This window comes from Aquarana catesbeiana, linkage group LG02, assembly GCF_042186555.1.
Source record: "Aquarana catesbeiana isolate 2022-GZ linkage group LG02, ASM4218655v1, whole genome shotgun sequence".
Taxonomy (NCBI): domain Eukaryota; kingdom Metazoa; phylum Chordata; class Amphibia; order Anura; family Ranidae; genus Aquarana; species Aquarana catesbeiana.
The window spans coordinates 805,048,032-805,074,892 of record NC_133325.1 but is presented as its reverse complement, the minus strand read 5'-3'; the positions used below and the strand labels follow the sequence as shown (position 1 = coordinate 805,074,892).

Below are 26,861 nucleotides of genomic sequence, written 5' to 3'. Positions count from 1 at the left end.
CACCCAGACTTTTAACCCTTCAGTGGATTTATTATGGACATGAAGGAAGTGCCTAGGGATGCTATGTTCATCTGATCCCTTTTCAATAAGTCTCCGATATTGCCTGAATCGCACCCTTGCTTTCCGAATAGTGCAACCTACATACAGGATGCCACAGGGGCATGTCAAACAATATATAACAAATTCTGTTGAGCAACTGTAGCATTGCTTTGTATGATAGCTTCTACCTGAATTATCTTTAAAACTGTACAGTTCAGACCTATTACTGGAGGTACGAGTGGATAAGAGAACATCCTCCTCTACAGGCTCAAACTGCTGTTCAGTTATCATCTCTCTATCAGTCATATATCATCTATCAGTCCATCTCTCTCCGAAGGACACAGTGTCAGAGAAGAACTCAGAGATTCTATCTGATGAGATATCAGAGTCTGACTCTGTGGAGAATTCTACAGCACGGAGTTGGTTAGGCTTTAACCGCTTCAGCCCCGGAAGATTTTACCCCCTTCCTGACCAGAGCACTTTTTGCGATTCGGCACTGCGTCGCATTAACTGGTAATTGCGTGGTTGTGCGACATTGTACCCAAATAAAATTGACGTCCTTTTTTTCCCCACAAATAGAGCTTTTTCTTGGTGGTATTTGAGCACCTCTGCGGTTTTTATTTTTTGTGCTATAAACAAAAAAAGACTGACAATTTTGAAAAAAATGCAATATTTTTTACTTTTTGTTATAATAAATATCCCCCAAAAATACATAAAAAACACGAATGTTTCCCTCAGTTTAGGCCAATATGTATTCTTCTACATATTTTTGGTAAAAAAATTGCAATAAGCGTATATTGATTGGTTTGCGCAAAAGTTATAGCGTCTACAAAATAGGGGATAGTTTTATGGCATTTTTATTATTATTATTTTTTTTATTAGTAATGGTGGCGATCTGCGATTTTTATTGTGACTGCGACGTTATGGTGGACACATCGGACAATTTTGACACTATTTTGGGACCATTGGCATTTATACAGCGATCAGTGCTATAAAAATGCACCGATTACTGTGTAAATGACATTGGCAGGGGGCGAAGAAGGGGTTAAGTGTGTCCTAGGGAGTGATTCTAACTGTTGGGGGGATGGGCTTCCACTCACATGACAGCGATCACTGTTCTCGATCACAGGGAGCGGTGATCTCTGTCATGTCACTAGGCAGAACAGGGAAATGCCTTGTTTACATAGGCATCTCCCCGTTCTGTGGCTCCGTGACACGATCGCCGGGAGACCGGCAGACATCGAGTCCGTGAGTCCCGCGGTGCGCACACCGCCGGCACATGCCCACTAGCCCCACCAATTAAAGGGGACATACAGGTACGCCCATTTGCCCACCGCTGGCATTGTGCCGATGTATATTGGCGTGCAGCAGTCAGCAAGTGGTTAAACATGCAGCAGCAGACTTTCCTGACTCTGCTCCCTTTGACCCTTTGGGTTTCACTGTCCCAACAGGCACACTGCTCTCATTCACATCTGGCTTAACAGGCTCAGCAGCTTTCTCCCTGGGAGGTTCCATCATCAGGGAATGTAGGCGACCTCGACCGCGGCCGCAGGAGGTCCCCTAAGGCACCGGGCTTTGTAGTAGGCATGATAACTGCAGTAGTGGACACTTCATCAGACAAAGCAACAGTGACAGCGGCCACAGGAGGTGACAGTGGCCACAGGAGGTGTTTCCGGAGCAGTAGTAGCAACACACTTGGCCCAGTCTACTTGCAGCACCCGTGGTGATAAGGCTGACGAGACTACCTCCAGTATCGATTCCCCGCAGTGGCTGCAGCTGATCCAGGGTATTTCTAGCCAGCCCTGAGCACTTTGAACAGAGCAACCCAATCGCTTTGCAGCCTCCCGCCGTGTAGAGCGCCAGGTTACCTTTAGGGACGAAACGCACTCCGGTGTCGGTAATAGTTTCCTTCAGCCTGACAGGCCCAGGGCCGACACCCGGTGCAAAGACTTTCCAGTCAGCATTGGAAACTCCAAGATATGCCATGCTTGTCCCTGCGTCTCTCAGCACGTGGACCCAAGATGGTGGTGCGCGCAACTGCATCTCCTCCCCTGCAGAGCGGCGACTCCTCCCCCTGCCAAGGGATTGGTCCGGCTGCTCAGCAGAAACTTCAGCCTCTTTCTTCCAGCAGCGGCACCAAAACTCTTCTGGAGTCTGCCTTAACCCCTTACGCCCTGGCGTAAAGTGACAGAAGACCAGGCTGACACTCTCCCAGCAGCAAAAAGACAATTTGGTTCTTCCCCGCGTGGTTTGAAAAAACAATAGCAGAGTCTCTGAGGTACAGACATTACTTGCCACTCTCCCACGGAGCCAAACAACATTTCTGTATAATTGCAGTCCGTTTCTAGGGGCGACCACAGCAAAAACAACGTCTTGCCCCACGTTGGGCACCAAATGTAGCGCCTACCCCAATTTTACAGGGGCCTGGTGGTGACCCCCAGAGGCGGGGAGGGCTGACATACAACCTCAGGGTGCAAGTTACTAGGAGTAATAGGAATAAAAGTGACACATTTTTTTTTGTTAAAACAGTGTAAAAATAAAAAATAAAAGGTAAAATAAATAAGAAAAAAAAAAATTTTAAACACACTCCGTCCCGCCGAGCTTGTGTGCAGAAGCGAACACATACGTGAGCAGCGCCCGCATATAAAAACGGTGTTCAAACCACACATGTGAGGTATTGCTGCGATCGGTAGAGCAAGAGCGATAATTCTAGCACTAGACCTCCTCTGTAACTCAAAACATGCAACCTGTAGAATTTTTTGAAATTTTGCCTATGGAGATTTTTAAGGGTAAAAGTTTGTCGCCATTCCACAAGCGGGCGCAATTTTGAAGCGTGACATGTTGGGTATCAATTTACTCGGCGTAACATTATCTTTCACAATATATAAAAAATTGGGCTAACTTTACTGTTGTCTTATTTTTTAATTCAAAAAAGTGTATTTTTTTTTTTTTAAAAGTGCGCTTGTAAGACCGCTGCGCAAATACGGTGTGACAGAAAGTATTGCAACAACTGCCATTTTATTCTCTAGGATGTTAGAAAAAATGTATAATGTTTTGGGGTTCTAAGTACCGTATTTATCGGCGTATAACACGCGCCGGCGTATAACACGCACCCCAAGTTTAGGAGAGAATTTTAAGGAAAAAAACTTTTAGGAGGGAAGTTTAAGGAAAAGAAACTTACATTAAAATGCCCATCAATGCAGTCTCATCAGTGTTCATCTGCAGCCTTGTTAGTGTCATTGCAGCCTTTTCAGTGTCAGTGCAGCCTTGTCCCCAGTGCAGCCTTGTCCCCAGTGCAGCCTTGTCCCCAGTGCAGCCTTGTCCCCAGTGCAGCCTTGTCCCCAGTGCAGCCTTGTCCCCAGTGCAGCCTTGTCCCCAGTGCAGCCTTGTCCCCAGTGCAGCCTTGTCCCCAGTGCAGCCTTGTCCCCAGTGCAGCCTTGCCTCAGTGCAGCCTTGCCTCAGTGCAGCCTTGCCTCAGTGCAGCCTTGTCCCCAGTGCAGCCTTGCCTCAGTGCAGCCTTGCCTCAGTGCAGCCTTGCCTCAGTGCAGCCTTGTCCCCAGTGCAGCCTGTCCCCAGTGCAGCCTTGCCTCAGTGCAGCCTTGTCCCCAGTGCAGCCTTGTCCCCAGTGTCCATGCCTACCGCCTGCCGCCGCCGCCGCCGACATACACATGCTAGTAGTTTTAAATATGGTGCCGCGGAGTTCGGAGGGACTCTGCGCCGGCGGAACTGAACGAACGCCGCCAAGATACACATAGTCGAGTGTATTTGGCTCTTTCCAGCGCCGCTCACAGTCCCGCCCTATGATGGACATAACACAGGTCCAATGGCAGGACTGGGCGTGACTGTGAGCGGCGCCGGAAGCCGAATACACTCGACTATGTGTATCTCGGCTCTGTGATTTCGGCGGCGCTCGTTCAGCACCGCCGAGTCCCTCCAAACTCTGTGGCGCCATGTTTAAAACTACTCGCTATGTGAATGTCGGCGGCAATCACCGCCGATAGCTCACAATTAGCAGGGATCGGAGTATAACACGCACCCACGACTGTCCCCTGATTTTAAGAGGAAAAAAGTGCGTGTTATACGCCGATAAATACGGTAATTTTCTAGCAAAAAAAACCTGTTTTTAACTTGTAAACATCACATCTAAAAAAGAGGTCCGGTCTTAAAGTTGTTAAACCCCCCCCCCGATCATTATCCCCTTCACGCCGACCATACGCAAATTTGCGTTCAGGCTTGAAGAGTTATACCGGGTTGATATGCAGCTGCAGGCATCACTCCGATGCCACTTTTTAGAGCGGGCGGTCGGCTCTTTAGTGATAACAACCGCTCAGCTGTTATCCTAAAGGAGGGGGAGGGGACGCCCCACCTCCCGCCGCCTTCTTCTGCTCTTCCCGGGCCTCCTGTCCCACCGGGGGACCTGAGCCACCAGCCGGCACATCCGCCACCTAGGCTGAGACTCGTACAAAGCCGGATTCTGCTCCAATCGGGTCTCCGATGTAAAATCCCGGAAGCAACGACACAAAGTCACTTCCGGTTTTCTTTGGTTGCCAATGGCGCCGATTAAAAAAAAACGACAGTATTCAAAATCGCAGTATTTGTATCTTAATATGTTGAAGTGCAAAGGAGGGATTGGGGGTCTTTTAGACCCCCGATCCCTCCATAAATAGTACCTGTCACCACCTATTACTGTCACAAGAGATGTTTACATTCCTTGTCACAGTAACAAAAGTGATCGATTTTTTTTTCTTAAAGGGACAATGTAAAAAATATATATATTTTTCAAAGCGCCCCACACACACCTGTATATATATCAGTCCCCCACACACACCTGTATATATATCAGTCCCCCCACACACACCTGTATATATATCAGTCCCCCCACACACACCTGTATATATATCAGCCCCCCCCCCCCCACACACCTGTATATATATCAGTCCCCCCACACACACCTGTATATATATCAGTCCCCCCACACACACCTGTATATATATCAGCCCCCCCACACACACCGGTATATATATCAGCCCCCCCACACACACCTGTATATATATCAGCCCCCCCACACACACACCGGTATATATATCAGCCCCCCACACACCTGTATATATATCAGTCCCCCCACACACACACACCTGTATATATATCAGCCCCCCACACACCTGTATATATATCAGTCCCCCCACACACACACCTGTATATATATCAGTCCCCCACACACACACACACCGGTATATATATCAGTCCCCCACACACACCAGTATATATATATCAGTCCCCCCACACACACCAGTATATATATCAGTCCCCCACACACACCTGTATATATATCAGCCCCCCCCACACACCTGTATATATATCAGCCCCCCACACACACCTGTATATATATCAGCCCCCCACACACCTGTATATATATCAGCCCCCCACACACACCTGTATATATATCAGCCCCCCACACACCTGTATATATATCAGCCCCCCACACACCTGTATATATATCAGCCCCCCACACACACACACCTGTATATATATCAGCCCCCCGCACACCTGTATATATATAAGCCCCCCACACACACACCTGTATATATATCAGCCCCCCACACACCTGTATATATATCAGCCCCCCACACACACACACCTGTATATATATCAGCCCTCCACACACACACCTGTATATATATCAGCCCCCCACACACCTGTATATATATCAGCCCCCCACACACACACCTGTATATATATCAGCCCCCCGCACACCTGTGTATATATATATATATATATAAGCCCCCCACACACACCTGTCTATATATCAGCCCCCCACACACATCTGTATATATATCAGCCCCCCCCACACACACCTGTATATATATCAGCCCCCCACACACCTGTATATATATCAGCCCCCCACACACACCTGTATATATATATCAGCCCCCCACACACACACCTGTATATATATATCAGCCCCCCCACACACACATCTGTATATATATCAGCCCCCCACACACACACCTGTATATATATCAGCCCCCCACACACACACCTGTATATATATCAGCCCCCCCCACACACACCTGTATATATATCAGCCCCCCCACACACACACACCTGTATATATATCAGCCCCCCACACACACACCTGTATATATATCAGCCCCCCCACACACACCTGTATATATATCAGCCCCCCACACACACACACACACCTGTATATATATCAGCCCCCCGCACACCTGTATATATATAAGCCCCCCCCACACACACCTGTATATATATCAGCCCCCCACACACCTGTATATATATCAGCCCCCCACACACACACCTGTATATATATATCAGCCCTCCACACACACACCTATATATATATCAGCCCCCCACACACCTGTATATATATCAGCCCCCCACACACACACACCTGTATATATATCAGCCCCCCACACACCTGTATATATATCAGCCCCCCACACACACACACCTGTATATATATCAGCCCCCCCCCACACACACACATCTGTATATATATCAGCCCCCCCCACACACACCTGTATATATATCAGCCCCCCACACACCTGTATATATATCAGCCCCCCACACACACCTGTATATATATATCAGCCCCCCACACACACACCTGTATATATATATCAGCCCCCCCACACACACCTGTATATATATCAGCCCCCCCCCACACACACCTGTATATATTTCAGCCCCCCCACACACACACCTGTATATATATCAGCCCCCCACACACACACCTGTATATATATCAGCCCCCCCACACACACCTGTATATATATCAGCCCCCCCCCCACACACCTGTATATATATCAGCCCCCCCCCCCACACACCTGTATATATATCAGCCCCCCACACACACCTGTATATATATCAGCCCCCCACACACACACCTGTATATATATCAGCCCCCCACACACACCTGTATATATATCAGCCCCCCCCACACACCTGTATATATATATCAGCCCCCCACACACACCTGTATATATATCAGCCCCCCCACACACACCTGTATATATATCAGCCCCCCACACACACACCTGTATATACATCAGCCCCCCACACACACACCTGTATATACATCAGCCCCCCACACACACACCTGTATATATATCAGCCCCCCCCACACACCTGTATATATATATCAGCCCCCCACACACACCTGTATATATATCAGCCCCCCCACACACACCTGTATATATATCAGCCCCCCACACACACACCTGTATATACATCAGCCCCCCCACACACACACACACCTCCCTGTATATATATCAGCCCCCCCACACACACACCTGTATATATATCAGCCCCCCCACACACACACCTGTATATATATCAGCCCCCCACACACACACCTGTATATACATCAGCCCCCCCACACACACACACCTCCCTGTATATATATATCAGCCCCCCCACACACACACCTGTATATATATCAGCCCCCCCCCCCACACACACCTGTATATATTTCAGCCCCCCCACACACACACCTGTATATATATCAGCCCCCTACACACACCTGTATATATATATATCAGCCCCCCCCCCACACACACACACACACCTGTACACGGCTGTCCTCCATTGGTTGTAGTACTTAACATCCAAGGTAGTGAAAGGGTTAAACAGGAGATTTTTTGGGGGGTAGGATCCGATGTTTTCATCCCCAATAGACGTCACTAGCATAACCTCAATCAACTGTCCCCTTCTCCTAGAATGCAGATTCTCATTAGCTGAAACAAAAGCAGTCAAACCGGAAAATGTGCAAAAATATATATATATATATACAATGAGCAAATAAAGTGTGAAAGACCACCAGAGACTCCAACACTTTATTGTGAACCCAGGTCACCTGATCTCTGGGGGAGTGTCAGCAGAATGGGAATGTAGACAGTGATCATGTGATTTCTCAGAAACAAGTCAGGAAAATGAAACTAAACTGCAGCCATAAATACTCAGAACAGTAACAGAGATTTCACATCACTGGAAGATGCAGAGAGATCAGCAGGCACAGTGAGTATCTCCAACTCATCAACTCATCTCATTTTATGTTACATTCTTTATATTTCTCTTTCTTGTGTTTTTTTTCCTGCATCTTGCATTGTGTTTTTACCACGTTCTCTTGTAGCTTCGTCTTCTTTCATATTACCCAAAGTTTATAATATAAAAACACCACCTAAATTATGGAGGCAGGATACAGCAACACCTTGATGCTTCTTGCAAAGATGTCAGGAGTTGAAAAAGGAAAACTAAATACAAAAATAGGGATCTATTTTTAAAAAGAAAAAATGAAAAAAAAGCATTCACTGAATCTGCATGTATTTGTTAATTCCCTCTAGTGTTCTCTAAACGTGTTACATTGTATCTCTTGTTACAGACATAGGCTTCATGTACACGGCTGCTGGTAAACGGATGTTTAGGAGCAGTTGGGCATTTTTTTGCATAAAATGCATGAAAGTAAAACATCTACAGCTTTCAGGCTGGCCATACATTATACAATGTTCTTGTACAACTTTCCTTTAGATTTACTATATATATATATATATAATAGGAGGTCAAATCTAAACACTTGCAGTTTGTATGCAGTCAGGCAGGCCCTTGCACTACATAGTTCAAGATAAATCGAATGAAAATTAAATAAGAAAATTGTATAGTGTATGGCCAGCTTTATAACCATTTTAACTGTTTGGAGGGGGAGGGGAGTGGAGGTTATTTAACCACTTCAATACCGGGGGCACTTAGACACCTTTCTGCCCAGACCAATTTTCAGCTTTCAGTGCTGTCGCAGTTTGAATGACAATTGCGCGGTCATGCTACACTGTACCCAAACTAAATTTTTATCATTTTGTTCCCACAAATAGAGCTTTCTTTTGGTGATATTTGATCACCTCTGTGGTTTTTATTTTTTGCTAAACAAATAAAAAAAGACCGAAAATTTTTTTTAAAATAAAAGTGTTGCTTTTGTTTCTGTTAAAAAAATTTGTAAATAAGTACGTTTTCTCTTTCACTGATGGGCACTGATAAGGCGGCACCGATGAGGTGGCACCAATGAGCGGGCACTGATATGTGGCACTGATATGCGGCACTTATGGGCACTTATGGGTGGCACTGGTTGGCACTGATAGGCGACACTGATGGGCACTGAAAGGCGGCACTGCTGGGCGGCACTGCTGGGCACTGATATGAGGCACTGATGGGCATCCCTGGTGGTATTGGCAGTGGTAGGCATTGGAGTGGGCACTGATTGGCAGCTGCCTGGGCACATAATGGCATTTCCCTGGGGGTCTAGGGGGATACCTGGTGGTCAAGTGTGGATGGCTTCCCTGGTGGTCCTGGGCGGCTTCCCTGGTGGTCCTGGGCGGCTTCCCTGGTGGTCCTGGGCGGGATCCGAGGGGGGGCTGTGCTGATAAACAATCAACACAGACCCCCCCTGTCAGGAGAGCAGCCGATCGGCTCTCCTCTACTCGCGTCTGTCAGACTCGAGTGAGGAAAAGCCGATCACCGGCTCTTTCTATTTACATCTTTATCAGCCGTGATTGGACACGGCTGATCACGTGGTAAAGAGTCTACGTCAGAGACTCTTTACCTAGATCGGTGTTGCGGTGTGTCAGACGGACACCTCGAAACAACGATCGCCGCAATGCGTGCCCCCAGTGGCTCGGTATTCCTGATCATGTCATATGACATCCGGTCAGGAATATCAAACCACTTTGCCGCCGTCATATGGTAATAGGGCGGGTGGCAAGTGGTTAATTTACAATGCTATTTGTAATAGGCAGCATGGAGGGGAGTATCTGCTGTGAGGCCAGCAAGGCATTTGCCTGGAGTGGTGCCACCCCCCAGGGGACCGCACTAAAACCGAATGATGGCTACAGTGTGGTCATCCAGGTGTGACGTACACCCAGCGCTCTCTGATCACTGTGTCCTTCAGAACAGCTGATCAAAAATTGGGGTTAAGAGCCAATCACAGCAGCTTTTAGTACCTGATCAGCTGAGTTCAATCATCGCTGATCACGATGTAAACTTGCCGGTTATCGACATTCCTTTCCTCATGCTGTCATGGCGTAAAAAGAGGAGAGAGCCAGTAAATGGCTAGTGTAAAGGGGGACATCTACACCGATAACCAGGACACTGATCGTCCATGTCCTGATGATCAGTGCTGTGTATTAGTGCCAAACAGTGCCGCATATCAGTGCAGCTTCATCACTGCCTCCTTATCAGTGCCGTCTATCAGTGCCCATCAGTGCCGCATATCAGTGTAGCTTGATCACTGTCTCCTTATCAGTGCCCATCAGTGCCGTCTGTCAGTGCCAACCAGTGGCCATCAGTGCTGTCTATCAGTGCCAAGCAGTGCCCATCAGTGCCGCATATCAGTGCAGCTTCATCACTGCCTCCTTATCAGTGCCAACCAGTGCCCATCGGTGCCATCTATCAGTGCCAACCAGTGCCCATCAGTGCCGCATATCAGTGTAGCTTCATCACTGTCTGCTTGTCAGTGCCAACCAGTGGCCATCAGTGCCGTCTATCAGTGCCAACCAGTGCCCATCAGTGCAGTCTATCAGTGCCAACCAGTGGCCCTTAGTGCCGCATATCAGTGTAGCTTCATCACTGTCTCCTTATCAGTGCCAACCATTGCCGCATATTAGTGCCCACCAGTGCTGTCACATCCTCTGTCCTGCCACCCCCCTCCTCTGCCCTCATGTCTCGGGGTCTGATGAGGAAACCACAGCTGTTCACTGTGAATGGCCGTGGCTTCCCCATCAGACCCCGAGACAATAACAGTATACTGCGCCTGGGGTGGGACAAATTTAGATGGAGGTGGGTGCTCAATTATAGTTTGCCTAGTGTAGCACAAAAATAAAATACACCACTGGCCACTGATGCATTAGTGAAGGAGCTTTCTAGTTCCGCTCGGTGTGATGTCATTCACAGGCCGGGGGGCGGGATGAAAAAGGCATAGGAGAGTGAATGCTGCTGCCAAGACCTGCGAGGAGCCAGTGAAGACCCGTGCAACAGTGTAAGTGAGTTTGCAGAGGCTAAAAACCTTACCCAAGGCACTATTGTGTCAGTATCCTAGTTGTGTGAACTGCCTGAAATTATTAACTCTTTGGGGGGGGGTCGTTCATTTGTAATGCTATTAGTAATATGCAGCATGGAGGGGGTTAATGTACTGCCACTGATGCATTAGTGAAGAGTGGCAATTAATTAACCCCTCTGTGCTGCATTAGTGGCACCAGTGTCAGGGTTTATTAACCCCTTCATGCTGCAGCATACAGGGGTTATTAAACCCTGACACTGGTGCCACTAATGCAGCACAGAGGGGTTAATTAATTGCCACTCTTCACTAATGCATCAGTGGCCAGTGGCAGTACATTAACCCCCTCCATGCTGCATATTATTAATAGCATTACAAATGAACGACCCCCAAAGAGTTAATAATTTCAGGCACAAATATATATAAAACACAAAGCGCTGTGATGCTAAATAGCTGATAATTACACATAAAACCAAGTGAGGCTGCTATCAAAAGAGAGTGTTTTCAGAGTCACTTAAAAAGAATAAATAATGATATTTGAAGCGCTTCACAATGTGCATGAAAATGAATATATAAGAATAAATATAAATAGTCAAATAAATCCAGCGGTGAGTAAAAATTCCTAAAAAATCCAACAATCAAAATAGTGTAAAATTATAAAAAATTAGTGACACCAAATGTGTAAAAAATTCACATAAAAAATCCACATAAAAATAAATATATAGGGATGTATTCAGAAGGTTCAATTATACAGGTGTAGAATCCTGATTGGTATAGAGCTTTTGATCACTAGCAAAGCTGTTTAAAAACACTTGCTTAATTAAGGTGCTCATTGATCTTTATAGTACCAATGTGTTTTTTGCTTCTATTCACAACCAATGTGAGAATCATAAACAGGCAGATAAGAGAAAAAAACAATCATTGTGCAATAGTTAGGATACCAAGGTACACAGGCAAACTTCAATCCACTCACGTGTGCCTTATAATGATAAGGCATATGCAGGTTTTACTATAGCAGTCAGCCGCCTTAGACAGGAGCAGATTCAGTGCAGTACACTGTGTGAAACTGCTGATCTGCACAGAGCGTCCTTGGCTCCTCCCACGCGTTACATCCCAGTCACGTGACTTTTTCAAGGATCTCAAGGATTAAGGATTAAGATCAATGAGCACCTTAATTAAGCAAGTGTTTTTAAACAGCTTTGCTAGTGATCAAAAGCTCTATACCAATCGGGATTCTACACCTGTATAATTGAACCTTCTGAATACATCCCTATATATTTATTTTTATGTGGATTTTTTATGTGAATTTTTTACACATTTGGTGTCACTATTTTTTTATAATTTTACACTATTTTGATTGTTGGATTTTTTAGGAATTTTTACTCACCGCTGGATTTATTTGACTATTTATATTTATTCTTATATATTCATTTTCATGCACATTGTGAAGCGCTTCAAATATCATTATTTAATAATTTCAGGCAGTTCACACAACTAGGATACTGACACAATAGTGCCTTGGGTTTTTAGCCTCTGCAAATTCACTTGCACTGTTGCACGGGTCTTCACTGGCTCCTCGCAGGTCTTGGCAGCAGCATTCACTCTCCTATGCCTTTTTCATCCCGCCTCCCAGCCTGTGAATGACATCACACCGGGCGGAACTAGAAAGCTCCTGTCGGGCGGAGATCACTCCGCCTCACAAAAGTGTCTGCTTTGGACTTTGTGTGCTGGTGCACATGGCATACTCGCTATGTGCACCACTCAGATAAAACGCAGGGCAGCGGCACCGGCGGATGTCACGCCTGTCTGCAGCAGTGCGGAGCAAGCGGCCTTTTTTACGAGGCATCAGAGGCCTCCCTACTCCCCAGCCAAGTCTGCCCCTACCTCCTGACAGGTTCAGCAGTGGCCCGGCAGCCCGGCCTCCACCCCTACAACTCACAGCAGGCAGCGCTGTATACAAAAAGACGCTTTACCAGTCCGGCCCGCTCACCCCGTCAGCTTGGGGACACTGACCGGGGACATTCCCTCCCACTCTCCCAAACACACACATCAGGCGAATTAGGCGGCCGTGAGGCCCCTGTGAGGGCGAGGCCTAAGGCAACCACCTAATTTGCCTAATTAGAGAGCCGCCTCTGCAAACAGGTGAAACGGCTAGCCGGAGCATAGTATGCTGTCCAAGTTAGGAGGACTTTGTTGCCTTGCTCGCTCCGGAACCCCTACAGGGATCTCACTGTGTCCAGTGCAGGGCGGAAGCACCTCCCACTTATATCTATTTCAGTCCCATAAAGTTTTCCTAGCAAAAAGTCTTAGGTGTCTCAGGTCCACAAGGAGACCAGTCCTGTAATGCACCTCAACCTCCATAGTAAAATAGTTTATTATAAGAGTTGAATAGTTTATTATAATAAATAATAAAAACTATAATAATAGTTAATAATTTAATTATAATAAAAAATATGAAAAACAAAAATTATCCAAATGTAATCGATTTGTTAAACTTGTAGGTTGAATTGTTTTTCGTTATTTCAGATTTTGGTTCTTTTGGATTTTCGTTCTTTCTGAAAATGTTGTTTTCGTCTGCATTCGTCAAAAGAGTCTTTTGTTCATTCGGATACTTCCAAATGAAGGAATATGCAGAAATTCATCCGAAAACAAATTCGTAAGGAAACAAATTGCACATGACTAGCGTTTATAGAGAGAGGACAATTCCTTCTTAAATTGGTCAAAATCTGAGCAATTCCATCTTATTCTAAGGAATTGAATTCTGGTATTCCTCGGCAGTGCCCGAGGGCCCGGGGTCAGAAAGCCCCATTCCCCGGTATCTTGCTGAACTGAGCTGAACCGAGCTGGAGTTTCCAGTTATTCACCACCCAAGGAGTTCGCTACTCTGGGCGCCTGACCCTTCACAGCACAGGATTTAATTCCCCTGGAGCAGCCGGCACTAGCGATGTCCTGATCACACAGTGAGTGTCTGGAAAGTAAGCCAACATCTCCTGCTCCAGCTGCTGCAGTGAGAGCCACAAACGATTGGTTCTGGTTATTTCCATTTGTGTTGGTGTGTGGCTTGAGTATGAGTGGGGACACAGGGGGCCCCCTAAATCTCTTATTGCTTAGGAGCCCCATGAGTTTTCAGTCTGCCCCTGTTCCTCGGATAAGGGATTCCGTGTGATGACTTGTGGCATTCAAGAGGATGTTACATGCCGTTTACTTTTTAAAGGTACACATACTAAGGCATCCCTGGTCGATTGAAATGGACAGATCGAGGAACTAGATCTTAGAATGATGTAAGTTATAAGTAAGGCAGATGTTCCTATCATTGCCATTGAATTCCATCATGAACTCCTCAGTTTCCTCAACTGTCCCCATCCAAGCCATCAGCACCTCATCAATGTAGCATGTCCCGGTAGCAGTGTGGGCATAGTACAGTGGTGAGAGGTACACAAGTTATTTCTCCCAAAGCCCCAGATGTAAACAAGCATATGCCAGAGCCCATGGTGTGCCCATGGATGTCCCCCTGATTTGTTGAACATTTTCCCAGGAATTGTTCACTGAGGAATTTGTTTTGAGCACCCATTGGATGGTGGTGTTCCAAGAAGTGGGAAACAGCCTTGGAGCCCCACTTGTGAACCCAGAGGGGAGCATCTTATTACTGCTGCTGCTTGTGTGGGTGGGATGTGTACTGTGCCAATCACATGGGATGAATAAGACAGGAGGGTCAGCAGGGATTGGCACAGAAAACAGCCCAACCACACAAGCAGAAGTATTCATAAGATGTTCCATTTCAGCCCATGAAAAAATGGGGCAGGGGAGGTAGAAGATGAGCAGAGCAGAACTGGAGTGAAACTGTGGGATCCTGGTCTTTATAGTGATGGAGGGAGGGAGAGAGAAATAGATGGAGGGAGAAAGAGAGGAAGGAAGAAAGAGGGATAGAGGGACGGGGAAAGAAAGAAAGAGAAAGAAAGAAAGATTTAAATGAGAGGCCTTAGGCGACCACCTAATTTACCTAATTTAGGAGTGTTCCTCAGGATATCTGCCTCATATGAGGGAAGTAGGGATGAGCTTCATGTTCGAGTCGAACCCACGTTCGACTCGAACATCGTCTGTTCGCCCGTTCGCTGAATTGCAAACGATATGGGCCGTTCGCGCCAAATTCGTGTGGCGCGTCACGGCCCATAATTCACTGCGGCATCACAGTGCATTGCTGGCTGATGATTGGCCAAGCATGCACTATGACCCGCATGCTTGGCCAATCACAGCGCCGTCTGAACAGAGAGCCATAATTGGCCAAAGCCAAGGAGGCTTTGGCCAATTATGGCTCAGGGGATTTAGTACACGCCCCACACTATATAAGGCCGCCTGCACGGCGGCCCTGTGTAGTGTGTGTTCCGGCGTTGAAAGAGATAGACAGAGAGAGAGACAGTGTCATTTGATTTGAGTTAGATAGATTAGGCAGGACAGTCAGTCAGTTAGCTGCACTTACAGTGTATTGTGTATATATATGCCTCCCAGGTGTTGCATATATATATATATATATATATATATATATATACTGTATTCAGTTTAGCTAGATCCGTTCCTGTTATCTTCTTACTGGCAGGCTTGTCTTGTTACAGTATTTACAGCTACCTGAAGAAAATTGCTGGTGTTCTTTTGATCCTATTAGTACCACAGTCAGGCAGCTAGACTATTTACAGTTAGTGCAGTGCGTCCTGCTCACAGTGTTCAGCTAAAACTACAAGTTAGTGCGGTGCGTCCTGCTCACAGTGTTCAGCTAAAACTACAAGTTAGTGTAGTGAGACCTCTGCACAGTGTTCATCTAAAGCTACAAGTTAGTGCGGTGCGTCCTGCTCAGTGTTCAGCTAGATCCGTTCCTGTTATCTTCTTACTGACAGGCAGGCTTGTCTTGTTACAGTATTTACAGCTACCTGAAGAAAATTGCTGGTGTTCTTTTCATCCTATTAGTACCACAGTCAGGCAGCTAGACTATTTACAGTTAGTGCAGTGCGTCCTGCTCACAGTGTTCAGCTAAACCTACAAGTTAGTGCGGTGCGTCCTGCTCACAGTGTTCAGCTAAACCTACAAGTTAGTGCAGTGCGTCCTGCTCACAGTGTTCAGCTAAACCTACAAGTTAGTGTGGTGCGTCCACCTCACAGTGTTCAGCTAAACCTACAAGTTAGTGCGGTGCGTCCTGCTCACAGTGTTCAGCTAAACCTACAAGTTATTTTTTTGCGAGCTCTGCACAGTGTTCAGCTAAAGCTACCTGTAGAAGGTTGGTGGTGTTCTCATACTACAGGCAGGCAGTTGATTTTGCTAGCTGCAGTATCAGTACATATATATATATCTATCCCAGCTTAGTGCAGCTACAGGCCATTAGTATGTCTGGAAGGCCAAGAAGGAGAGGCAGACAGTCACAAGCCATTAAGAGAGGGCAAGCAGGCTCTGTGTCTAGTGCTGGTCGTGGAGACGGTGCATCCTCATCAGCACGTGGCCGTGGGACACGCTTGGGCTTTTTTTCGGCAGCTGGCCGTGTTGAGCCGCAACATGCGAAAGACTTGGTCGAGTGGATGACCAAGCCGTCCTCATCCTCCTCACCCTCTCTCACCCATGCCCAGGATACTTTGTCTGGCGAAGCAGCGGCCTCTTCCCTCGGCTCAATGTCATCAGTGACTCCTTCCCTAGCCCCACCATGTCCTCCTGAGGAGTCCCTCGAACTGTTTGACCACAGTGTTGGGTACATGCTCCAGGAGGATGCCCAGCGTTTGGAAGGCTCTGATGATGATACTGAGCTCGATGAAGGCAGTAACATGAGCACGGACAGAGGGGGTGCCCAAGAAGGACAGTAATCTGGCAGTCATGCTCCCCCTGCTGCAGCATACTGCCAGGTTTGCTCCAGTGATGAGGAGGGAGGGGGTGATGAGGTCATTGACTCAACGTGGGTGCCTGATAGGAGAGAGGAAGAGGCGGCACATCACCAACGAGGCAGGATGCCCTCCAGGGGCCAGCCTAAGGGCAGCACATTGACTGCATCACACCCCAAAGCTCCACATGTGCAGGGCGCTGCAGTCGCTGCACGTTATTCAAAAAGTTCTTTGGTGTGGGCCTTTTTTAAAACGAGTGCATCAGATCGCACCGCTGCTATTTGCAACATATGTCTCAAGCGTATCTCGCGTGGCCAAAACATCTCCCGCTTGGGTACCACATGCTTGACCAGACATATGTTGACCTGCCATGCAGTTCGTTGGCAAGCGTATCTAAAAGACCCACACCAAAGAACAAAGAGGACGTCTCCTTGCTCCTCATCAGCTGAGATCTCCAACCCCACTATGAATGAAGGTGTAGAATTAGGTGTGTCACAGCCAAGTACTTGTGGGCAATCTGCTTTCCGTACACCGACGTCAGATTGTACCAGGCAAATTTCCCTGCCCCAGCTGCTGCACCGCCGAAAGAAGTTCGCTCCCAGCCATCCACATGCCCAGCGGTTGAATGCTAGCTTGGCAAAATTGCTAGCACTTCAACTGCTGCCTTTTCAGTTGGTAGACTCTGCCCCCTTCCGTGAGTTTGTGGAATGTGCGGTTCCTCAGTGGCAGGTACCCAAAGCCACTTTTTCTCACGGAAGGCGATTCCGGCTCTCTACCGGCATGTGGAAGGCAATGTCCATGCCTCGCTGGACAGGGCGGTCAGCGGTAAGGTGCATATTACCGCTGACTCATGGTCCAGCAGGCATGGACAGGGACGTTACCTAAGTTTCACGGCGCATTGGGTGACTCTGCTGGCAGCTGGGAAGGATGAAGGACAAGGTGCAGTAGTGTTGGAGGTTGTTTCGCCACCACGCCTCCAAAATGCTAATGATTGTGACACACCTCTCTCCTCCACCTCCTCCTCTTCTTCTTCCTCCATGTCCTCTTCCTGTGCTTTGTCCTCGGAACCAGCGGTGCTCCGTAGCCGTTCAAGGGGCTACGCAAGTACGCAGGCCAAAAGATGCCATGCGGTGCTTGAGCTGGTGTGCTTGGGGGACAGGAGCCACACTGGGGCAGAGGTTCTGTCAGCTCTGCAGGGGCAGGTTCAGAGGTGGTTGACGCCACGCCAACTTAAGACAGGAATGGTGGTTTGCGACAATGGCAGCAACCTCCTCTCTGACCTCTGACAGGGACAAATGACCCATGTGCCCTGTTTGGCCCACGTCCTTAACTTGGTGGTGCAGCGGTTCTTGGGCAGGTACCCGGGCTTACAGGATGTCCTGAGGCAGGCCAGGAAAGTCTGTGTGCATTTCCGCTGGTCATATAATGCCAGTGCTCGGCTGGCGGACCTCCAAAAGGAGTTTAACCTGCCCAAGAACCGCCTAATCTGTGACATGCATCTGTGCAATGCGTTCCCAGAGACTGGGAGGTTACAAACTCCTGTTTCTGGACAACGTGTTGCTGAGGCTTCTGTCAGTCAAAGAAGGAGCGGTGGAGAAGGTGGCCGTCTAACCGAAAATCCCACTGGGTTACTGGGTCTTGAGGACGGATCACTGGCCAGAGCTTGCACAGTATGCAATTGAGCTACTGGCCTGTCCTGCATCCAGCGTTCTTTCGGAACGCACATTCAGTGCTGCTGGAGGCTTTGTAACCGATCACAGGGTGCGTCTGTCCACCGACTCTGTCGATCGACTGACCTTCATAAAAATGAATCAGTCTTGGATCACCACCAGCTACCAAGCACCTGATGCTGATGTAACCGAATAATTTTTTTTGATATCTCAGATCCCTTCAAAGACTGCCTATGCTGATGCTGAGTGACTATCCCTGAGTAATTATCCTCTTCCTCCTCAATGATCACGCTGATAGCTTGTAAGAACATTTTTGGTTCTGGGCACCACCACCAGTGCACAATTTTTCAGCCCCTGTTTAACAGGGGCGTGTAATTACAATTTTTGATGCAATACTTTGCAGCAGGGCTCGTTTCTGCGTTACAACTAGAGTATCTGTGAGGGGTTGCAGTGTTGTGGCACCAGCACCAGTGCCTAAGGCCTAATTTTTCAGCCCCTGTTCAACAGGGGCATGTAATTACAAATCTTGATCTAATATTTCACAGCAGGGCCCATTTCTGCACCCACCAAGAGCGAGTGAGGACTTACAGTGTTGTGGCACCACCACCACCACCACCAAAGGCCCAATTTTTCTGCCCTTGTTCAACAGGGGCATGTAATTAAAATTCTTGATCTAATATTTCACAGCAGGGCCCTGTGAAGGCTTACAGTGTTGTGGACCTAAGGCCCAAATTTCTGCTGAGTATATAGGGCAGGCCCCTACTTTCAAACATCTAACTTACAAACGACTCCTACTTGCAACAGGAAGTGAGATGAAATCTACCCCTAGGAAGGGAAATTCTCTCCTGTAAGAGTTAATATGGGAAAAACATTTCTCCTTTCCACTGATGCTTTCCAATCCTTGTTCCACAAAAAAACCCCAAATTTTCAAAAAACATTTGTCATTGGGACAAAAAGTGAGGTGAAATCTTCTGAAGAGAAGGAAAGACAGCAAAACAAATGTCACAGGGGTGATAACCATTCCCTATGTTTTCCAAAAAGCTTAAAAAAGATTTTTTGGCTGGAGCTAAACACGTTAAAAATGTACCCATTCAAAATGACAAACAGTTTCTACTTAACAACAAACCTACAGTCCCTGTCTTGTTTGCACCACCTGTATACTGCTGTTCAGAGTATATAGGGCCTGGTAATGGACTGGGGGGTACCCATGCCGTTTGTCTCACTGATTTTCATCCATATTGCCAGGACCCGACATTACATTAAACCCGCAAGCAGTTTTAAATGAGATTTTTTCCTTTAAAAATGACATTTGGTGCAGGGACTGTTCTAAACATGGGAAACACGCGTCACTTTACAGGCATACTATAGACACCCCCCAGGTACGATATTTAAAGGAATATTTCACTTCTTTTTTTTTTTACTTTAAGCATCATTAAAATCACTGCTCCCGAAAAAACGGCCCTTTTTAAAACTTTTTTTTGCATTGATACATGTCCCCTGGGGTAGGACCCGGGTCCCCAAACCCTTTTTAGGACAATACCATGCAAATTAGCCTTTAAAATGAGCACTTTTGATTTCGAACGTTCGAGTCCCATAGACGTCAATGGGGTTCTAACGTTCGTGCGAACTTTCGGTCCGTTCGCAGGTTCTTGTGCGAACCGAACCGGGGGGTGTTCGGCTCATCCCTAGAGGGAAGTAATTACACCATTTCTTTAAACAACAGGTCGAGGTATTTCTAAAAAAAATGGTTTGGGACAGAGGAATGTCTCCAGAATGGCAGAAAATAGGAGGGTCAACTACAGTCTATTTGCACAAATTGTATAAGACTTTATTGATGAAACAAAAATAAAAGGCGTAAGGTTCACCAGAGGCAGTGCAATTAGCGCCTCCCCTCTAGTATACCACGCTCTTACAGTATCAAAAGACAAATATAACTGAAACACAAAAAGGACATAAAAATCAATAATAAACCACTATGCCAGTGGCGGAATTACCAGGGTCGCAACAGTCGCAGTTGCGACTGGGCCCGGCATTCCGCCACTGTAGGGGGGCCCAGCGGGGTTGATTTTCACACACGACTCTGAGAGGAGATGGTGTGTCATAGATTAATAGCACAGAGAGTCTCCGGCGGCATTAATATTCTATTTGTCGGGCATCACTGGCACGGATGAGAGGACACACAGCTGATCTCACTGCTTCCCCTTCTCCCCCCTCCCCCCTCCTGTGTGCTCCGTGGGAAATGTGAGCTCTTTAGCTTCACACTAGACTGCCCACGGAGCACACAGGGGAGGGGAGGGGGGAGAAGGGGAAGCAGTGAGATCAGCTGTGTGTCCTCTCTCATCCCCTGCCAGAGAGGACCGACAAATAGAACATTAATGCCGCCGCCGGTGTCTCTCTGTGCTATTAATCTATGACACACGATCTCTGCTCAGAGCTGTGCTGTCCTGAGAAGGCAGACAGCACTGATAGAAATTAATAGCAGGGACTGATGAGCACTAATAGAAGGCACTGATGAGCACTAATAGAAGGCACTGATGAGCACTAATAGAAGGCACTGATGAGCACTAATAGAAGGCACTGATGAGCACTAATAGAAGGCACTGATGGGCACTGATGGGCACTGATGAGCACTGATAGAAGGCACTGATGAGCACTGATAGAAGGCACTGATGGGCACTGATGAGCACTGATGGGCACTGATGAGCACTAATAGAAGGCACTGATGGGCACTGATGAGCACTGATAGAAGGCACTGATGAGCACTGATAGAAGGCACTGATGGGCACTGATGAGCACTGATGGGCACTGATGAGCACTAATAGAAGGCACTGATGGGCACTGATGGGCACTGATGAGCACTGATAGAAGGCACTGATGAGCACTGATAGAAGGCACTGATGGGCACTGATGAGCACTGATGGGCACTGATGAGCACTGATAGAAGGCACTGATGGGCACTGATGGGCACTGATAGAAGGCACTGATGGGCACTGATAGAAGGCACAGATGAGCACTGATAGAAGGCACTGATGGGCACTGATAGAAGGCACTGATGAGCACTAATAGAAGGCACTGATGAGCACTAATAGAAGGCACTGATGGGCACTGATGGGCACTGATGAGCACTGATAGACGGCACTGATGAGCACTGATAGAAGGCACTGATGAGCACTGATAGAAGGCACTGATGAGCACTGATGAGCACTAATAGAAGGCACTGATGGGCACTGATGAGCACTAATAGAAGGCACTGATAGAAGGCACTGATGGGCACTGATAGACGGCACTGATGGGCACTGATAGACGGCACTGATGAGCACTGATAGACGGCACTGATGAGCACTGATAGAAGGCACTGATGAGCACTGATAGATGACACTGATAGAAGGCACTGATGGGCACTGATGAGCACTGATAGAAGGCACTGATGGGCACTGATGAGCATTGATAGAAGGCACTGATGGGCACTGATGAGCACTGATAGACGGCACTGATGAGCACTGATAGACGGCACTGATGAGCACTGATAGACGGCACTGATGAGCACTGATGGACAGCACTGATGGGCACTTATAGGAGGCACTGATGGGCACTGATAGGCCACATTGATGAGCACTGATAGGCAGCACTGATAGGTGGCATTGATGGGCACTGATAGGTGGTACTGATGGGCACTGAGGAACACTGATAGGCAGAACTCAGGCAGTATTGATGGGCTTTGATGGACAGAATTGAAGAGTACTGATAGATGGCACTGATGGACGCTGTTAGGTGGCATTAATGAGCACTGATAGGTGGTGCTGATAGGCAGAATTGATGGGCACTAATAGGCAGCATTAATGAGCACTGATAGGTAACACTTGTAGGTGGAAGTGATGGGCACTGATAGGCGGCACTGATGGGTACTGATGATTGGGGCACTGATTATCAGTGTAAACAATTTACTGACATTCTTGACAGTTAATGGCAGTCCTTTCCTCACACAAACACAGCGTGTGAGGAAAGGGCTGTGGATAACCAGTCTGTTTACATGTGATCAGCTGATCACATGTTAAAGGGCCGATGTGATTGCGCTGGATGCACGTCCCAGGGGTCATGCGGGAAGCACGGTTTTGGGAGGATGTTCATGGACACCCTCCCAAAATTGGAAGCCGGGGCAGAGGCGGCTCTCTAATTAGGCGAAATAGGCGGTGGCCTCAGGCCTCGCAGTCATAGGGGCCTCGCACAGCTGGCTAGTTTACCTAATTAGAGAGCCGCCCCTTCCAGCAGCAGAGATCTCCATCCTGAGTCCCCTCGCCCTGCTACAGGGAGAGATAACAGGCGGCAAGTGAGACGTGTGATCGGAGCTCACCTACATCTCCGGATCACAGACAGGGAGAGCCGCTCAGTAGAGCTCTGACAGATCTCCCCTCCCCCTGCTGCCCGCACAGCCAGACAGAAGAGGAGAGAGAGCTTCTGCTCCTCCTCCTCCCGCCCTCTCCTCCTGTGTCTGCCCCGCCCACTCTCCTCGGCAGGGAAGATTCAAGCTGAAGCCCAGCAAAGAGAAAAGGACAACGGGAGTCTCATCCATCCATCCATCCATCCATTCATCCTTCCATCCAGTCCTTCCTGCCTCCCAGTGAGTACACTGATGTAGGGGATGCTCTTCCTTCCCTTCTTCCTCCATCCCCCTCTCTTTCTTTCCATTCTTTTTGTCTCTTTCTTTCTCTTTCCTTCATTCTTTCCCCATCCCCCTCTCTTTCCTTCCATCTTTCTTTCTCCACCCCCATCTTTTTCTTTCTTTCTTTCTTTCTTTCTTTCTTTCTTTCTTTCTTTCTTTCTTTCTTTCTTTCTTTCTTTCTTTCTTTCTTTCTTTCTTTCTTTCTTTCTTTCTTTCTTTCTTTCTTTCTTTCTTTCTTTCTTTCTTTCTTTCTTTCTTTCTTTCTTTCTTTCTTTCTTTCTTTCTTTCTTTCTTTCTTTCTTTCTTTCTTTCTTTCTTTCTTTCTTTCTTTCTTTCTTTCTTTCTTTCTTTCTTTCTTTCTTTCTTTCTTTCTTTCCTCCACCCATCCCCCTTTTTTTTCTCTCTTTGTGACAGCCTACCAGAATAGGTAGGATCTGTGAGAGCAGCTTCCCTGTGCAGCTCTGCTTGAGGAAAATATATCTTTTTTTTTTATGCCCACTTACCTACCCCCTGTACTGTCCACTCCCCTAATACAGTGCATAATACAGTGGGGCTTCATGTCTAAGTTTTGCCTAAGGCCTCACAAAGTCTAGAGCCGCCTCTGAGCCGGAGTTCGGGTGGAAGGGGGGCCCATCATGGTTTCTTGCACCGGGGCCCTGAAGGTTCTAGTTATGCCTCTGCACTATGCTCCAATAACCCCCATTGTAAGCTCCACAGTCCGACTACCCCATCCACAGGAAAGGGGATAATGAATGAACACTGTGTGTTGAAAAAATGTTCATGCAGGATATCCCATGGCTGTCCAGTGGTGTAGTCTGACAATTAATAGTTAACGGGCATGTCATCCATGGCCAGTGGTTCCTTACTGTCTATAAGCCGACTACTAATACATGGAGCTGGTATCCTGATTGAAATTGTATCACTCCATATCTTCATCAACTAAGTTAGGCCCCATTCACACTAGCGCGTTTTTTTGATGCATTTTGCATTTTGCAGAAATGCACGGGAATTTTTTAACATGGGTTCCTATGGAACATGTTCACATCAATGCTTTTTTGTTTCTTTGCGTTTTTGGAAAGGGTCGGGGACTTTTTTTCATGCAAAATGCAGCGTTTTGCATGTAATGGTTTTCAATGGACAAGCATCAAAAACGCAAGTGCACCTTTTTTGCAGCGTTTTTGATGCGTTTTTGGTGCGTTTTTGATGCGTTTTTGCCGGTTGTTTTTTTTTTTTTTTTTTTTAATTTTTTTGAAGACTGTAAAAAAAAATGTAAAAAAAAAAAAAAAAAAAACGCAAATCGCGGCAAAAACGCGGCAAAAACGCGGCTCAAAAACGTGGCAAGCATGAAAAAAAAACCTCCAAAAACGCTCAAAAGCAACATGCATAGGTGTGAATCGAGCCTTATAGAACTGAATGAAATGACAGACCCGCAGTAAAGACCCTTCTATTGCGGGCCGTACTCGAGCTTGCAGCTGAAGAAATGAATCACCCTGCAATATTGGGGAACTGCATGGTCTACTAGAGAACAGGTCTTATGGGGATAAATGGTTCCAATCGCTTCCTTTCCACTGCAACAAAGAAACAGATTTGATGCTCAGAGTGCAGATTGCAATAAATCACAGACAATGTAGCAGAATCACACATGGAAAAAGTCTCTCAATTAGCAAGTAACATTCCTTCGCATCAATCAATTCATTGACATGACAGGCGGGGTGTAGCAGCTGAGACTTCTTGAATGAGGATAGACAGAGCAGTATCCAATCTAGTCCTTGTAATAACGCTATGATTATAATGAAATTACAGAGAGTTCACCTTGCATAGGTGCTTACCTCTCCTTTAGCCATTAAGTTTGTGGCAGCATTTTCCAAAAGGCTCTGTATAGTCCCTCTGCACAACTTCACTTTCACAGCTGTTATTTGATCGTCTGCTTGTAGGCAGAATTTGTTTTCCTCGCATCCGTAAAATGAAAATAGCATTCACCGTTTACTTGTAGGGAACTTAGCGATGAAATGGGCAGTACATTTAGCAGGAACCATTCCCTATTGTGATCAGATTCTTTTAAGGCAAGATAAAGGAGTTGAGTGCCATCGTATCCCATGATGGAAAGCACCAAGAGTCACCATCCAGTGCTGAGATTTGCACAGCCCTGCCTCACAGCCAGGCTAATGGTACCGTGCACAAGTAACTAAAAAATATAGCAGTGTCCTCTCTCTCTCTCCCCCAAGCTTGCTGACTGGACAGTGCTCTGTGCCCCAAGCCCACCCTTTTTTGAAGCCTATTAGAGCCCCAGGCTCTAATCATGCGCTTTAAAAAAAAAATCCGCCATTGGAATCCATGCATTCGGCACCCTGCATGTACATTAGGGGGGCAGATGCATGGATGGGGGGGGGGGGGGGGGCGGCACCTCTGCACCCCTAATAGACAGGTCACCAGTGGCTATGGGTCAGAAAGTGAAGGGAAATCTCCCCAAGTGAAATGAATGAGCTACTGCAGAGAGTGAACTGATATACAAAATGATACAATGCTGTGAAGACAGGACTCCGTGGTTTGAAAGTTTATTGAACCAAAACCTTCAAAGATCACCTGAGGGAATCTATGGAGTTCTGTCTCTGCAACATTGTATCCATTCTGTATATCAGTTCACTCTCTGCAACATTGTATCCATTCTGTATATCAATTCACTCTCTGCAACATTGTATCCATTCTGTATATCAGTTTACTCTCTGCAACATTGTATCCACTCTGTATATTAGTTCACTCTCTGCAACATCGTATCCATTCTGTATATCAGTTCACTCTCTGCAACATTGTATCCATTCTGTATATTAGTTCACTCTCTGCAACATCATATCCATTCTGTATATCAGTTCACTTTCTGCAACATTGTATCCATTCTGTATATCAATTCACTCTCTGCAACATTGTATCCATTATGTATATCAATTCACTCTCTGCAACATTGTATCCATTCTGTATATCAGTTCACTTTCTGCAACATTGTATCCATTCTGTATATCATTTCACTCTCTGCAACATTGTATCCATTATGTATATCAATTCACTCTCTGCAACATTGTATCCACTCTGTATATCAGTTCACTTTCTGCAACATTGTATCCATTCTGTATATCATTTCACTCTCTGCAACATTGTATCCATTCTGTATATCAATTCACTCTCTGCAACATTGTATCCATTCTGTATATCAGTTCACTCTCTGCAACATTGTATCCATTATGTATATCAATTCACTCTCTGCAACATTGTATCCATTCTGTATATCAATTCATTCTCTGCAACATTGTATCCATTATGTATATCAATTCACTCTCTGCAACATCGTATCCATTATGTATATCAATTCATTCTCTGCAACATTGTATCCATTATGTATATCAATTCACTCTCTGCAACATTGTATCCATTATGTATATCAATTCACTCTCTGCAACATTGTATCCACTCTGTATATCAGTTCACTCTCTGCAACATTGTATCAGTTCATTCTCTGCAGTAGATGACTCATTACGCTGTCAATGGATGAGACCAGGAAGCCCCCTAAGCAGAGGACTTCCCCA

The 26,861-nt window shown here is 46.6% G+C and overlaps 1 protein-coding gene and 1 long non-coding RNA gene across 2 annotated transcripts in view; both read left to right on the top strand.

Moving 5' to 3' along the window:
- The first annotated feature begins 8,031 nt into the window (after positions 1 to 8,031).
- The window catches only part of LOC141129487 (V-set domain-containing T-cell activation inhibitor 1-like), a 360,174-nt gene continuing 341,344 nt past the window's right edge, over positions 8,032 to 26,861 (top strand). Inside the window, exon 1 of the mRNA XM_073617543.1 lies at positions 8,032 to 8,076. The gene's annotated coding sequence lies outside the window, so the exon portion shown is untranslated. The remainder of the gene's footprint in view (positions 8,077 to 26,861) is intronic.
- LOC141129488 (uncharacterized) overlaps positions 13,769 to 26,861 on the top strand; it is a 54,715-nt gene continuing 41,622 nt past the window's right edge. The window contains exon 1 of the long non-coding RNA XR_012241834.1: positions 13,769 to 14,058. This is a non-coding gene — a long non-coding RNA (uncharacterized lncRNA). The remainder of the gene's footprint in view (positions 14,059 to 26,861) is intronic.